The 3,091-nt window shown below is 36.4% G+C and overlaps 1 long non-coding RNA gene across 1 annotated transcript; it reads left to right on the plus strand.

Moving 5' to 3' along the window:
* Positions 1-1,128: 1,128 nt before the first annotated feature.
* Positions 1,129-2,130, plus strand: LOC129880138 (uncharacterized). The gene is made up of 3 exons (XR_008765334.1): positions 1,129-1,175; positions 1,665-1,806; positions 1,897-2,130. It is a non-coding gene; the product is annotated as an uncharacterized LOC129880138 (long non-coding RNA).
* Positions 2,131-3,091: the final 961 nt, after the last annotated feature.

A 3,091-nucleotide genomic window follows, 5' to 3' on the forward strand; every position in this document is an offset into this window, starting at 1 on the left:
GTTGTTTAGTTTGTTTAGCTCTAGGACAAACATCACAAATAAAATCAGAATCAGATTTGGAAGGTAGAAAACTTAAATGCTTCATTGCTGAAAATGGGAGGTGTCCCAACCTGACATGCCAAAGCTTTACATTAGGAGCAGCATTGACATGTACTGAATTAAAAACTGAAGTTGATTTTGAGTTGGTATTTCCTTTTTTTTGAAATGAAAGTACATCACTTGAATTAAAAGCAATTCTAGACTTGTCACTATTGGAATCCAATAAATAGAGTCCTTCTCTAACTTCACCAAAAACTTGAGGACTCTTCATTGAAAGGTCCTGCAAGAAACATCCAGTAGCAGTGAATAGGGCATTATATTGAAACTGCACACAAAACTTGTGAACTGAGAGTAAATTGTACTTAAAATTTGGGACAAGTAGTACATCAGTTATGACATGTCCTGGTAAAATGGAGATGCTGCCTACATGGGTCACACTTACCTTGAAAGAATTAGGTAAGTTAATATTCAAAGGTATAGGGAGAGGATTTAGAAATAAGAAAGAATTGGGATCAAAGCACATATGTTCTGAAGCTCCTGAATCAATTATCCAAGTATTTTGTTCAAGGTTAGCTAGTACTGAATTTGAGTATTTAAGAATGGTACCAGCCATGGCATTTGCATTAATTCCTGCTTTTCCTGTTTGTGTCAGCTTGCTTTGGTTATATATTTGCATCATTTCTGCAATCTGTTGCTTGCTAAACTGTTCCTCAAGAACTCCATCATTGGTTCCAGAATCTGTCTTCCCAATGTCTTCATCTACCTGCTGAGTCAAACTTGCATTTGCCTTAATTTGTGGATGGTAGTTCCTGGAGTTAGTGAACTCAAAATCTGCAGGGAATCCATGCAGCCTGTAGCAATCATCATGTATATGTCCTGTTTTTCCACAATAAGTGCATGATAGATTTGGGTCATATCTTTTCTTACCCTTAAACTTGTTCTGTGGCTTGGCAGATCTCTGGTTCTGACTTGGATTGGTGTACCTTTGATATGTGTTTGTGCCTCTTATTGCTTGGTGTTTGAATCTCTGTGCATTTCTTCCCTGTCCACTAGCCATGAATGCTGCAAATTCAGCAATTAGTTTGTTATTTGGCTGTTTTGCTTGACCTATTGCCATGAATGATCCAGAATCAGAGGTAAGACTTGTGTTTGCATACACTTCCCTTTGGCTTTCATCCTGTAAAAGTAAGGAATATGCAACATCTATTCCAGGCAAGGGATTCATCATAAGTATATTTCCCCTTGCCTGAGCATATACATCATTTAGTCCCATTAGGAATTGAATCAACCTTTGATCTTCCAGCGATTTTGTTAATTTTGCTTTCCCCTCACAAGTGCATTCACATGAACAACAGATAATCACATTTATCCCATCTAATTCATCCCACAATCTCTTAAGTTTGGTGAAATAACCTGCAATGTCATTATTTCCTTGCATTAGTTCTGTTAACTCCTTTTGTAGGTGGTAGAGTTTGGCACCATTAGATTTGCCAAATCTCTGCTCTAGACTGTCCCAAAGTTCTTTTGCAGTTTTGGAACTCATCACACTATCTGCAATATCCTTAGATAGTGCATTTGATATCCAACATATGATCATATCATTCACACAACTCCATTGCTCAAAGTCTGCAGATTTCAGATCTGGAGCCTTGCAGGTTCCATTGATAAAACCAAGCTTCCTCTTGGCTGATAGAGATAAGAGGATAGATCTCCTCCAACCAGGGTATCCTCTTCCATCAAAGACAGCATTGACTAGAGTCATACCAGGTGAATCTGAATTGTTTAAGTAATAAGGATGGTTACTTTCATATGTGATTCCTTTCTCACCACTTCCTGACTTGACTTCAATCGTTTCAGGCATACTGGTTTGCTAGGGACTGTGAAGATGATTTTGATATTTTGATACAGATTTGGATCGAGCTTAGGATTGCTCTGATACCATGTAAAGTTGGAGGAGAAAAATCTATGAAGAAAGAATGTCTTCTTCTGTATCTCCATTCATATTGTGTATAATACACTTATATAGAATATTTACAGAGACAAAGGGAAATGGTTGTATTTGTCCTACTTGAATTTGTACAAAACTTTATTTTATTTTATTTGCCCATAATTATATGGGCACAATCCTATTTAAATATGCAGTATTTTAAATATGTTGTATGGCTGAAAATATGCCACATTTGTATGGATATACGTTAGCCACGTATCCCTGCAAATGTTGGGAACTGAAGAGTTAAACTCTTCAGTTTGGCTTTCTTCCTTCTTCTCCTCTTGCACTCTTCTTCCTCATGGCTTCTTCTTTTTACTGCTTTCTTCATCTCTTCTTCTCCTCTTTGTTATGCAGGTGCTGGACTTCTCCAACATAGTCCGACTGGGGAAACCCCAGTCAAGCATAGCTTCCGAGAAACAAATCAGGTGGCAGACATTTTGGCAAGAGAAGGGGCTAAGCTAACTACAAAAAAATATTTTGTGCACCGGACAGTTCCTCCTGTGTTTGCCGAGAAGAAGATGGAAGCAGACAAATCAGGAACTTTTTTTGTTAGGCTAAAAAAATCAGATAATATTGACGTATCTTGTAATACCTACTATGTAATACCCCCTCTACCCCCGAATAGTACTAACAAAAGCTTCCACAATTGGTTGCTTCTTTTGTGTTGTGTAACTTAGTGGCATTGCCATTGAAACTATTGAAGAAGTGGAAGCCATTATTATTTTGCCTCAATTTTTCTTCTTCCAAGTTGTCTATGTTTCTATTATTATCAATCAAGTAAAATGGTTGTCCACTTAAAATGGTGGATAGTCCATTTACTTTATAAGTGGGTAAATTGCCACTAATATTTTCCTCCACTTATAAATATGGCTATAAATATAGCCTTAAATTTCAATGTAAAAATATACAAAACATATAAAAGAAGAGAATTACTATTACTCTCTCTATATTACTACTCTCTCTATTAATACTTTCTATATTACTCTCTTGTTCTTCTTTCTTTACAAAATTGTCAAGTAAGTTAATTTATAACACGTTATCAGCACGAAACTCTAATTTTTC

This window comes from Solanum dulcamara, chromosome 1 (assembly GCF_947179165.1).
Source record: "Solanum dulcamara chromosome 1, daSolDulc1.2, whole genome shotgun sequence".
Classification (NCBI taxonomy): domain Eukaryota; kingdom Viridiplantae; phylum Streptophyta; class Magnoliopsida; order Solanales; family Solanaceae; genus Solanum; species Solanum dulcamara.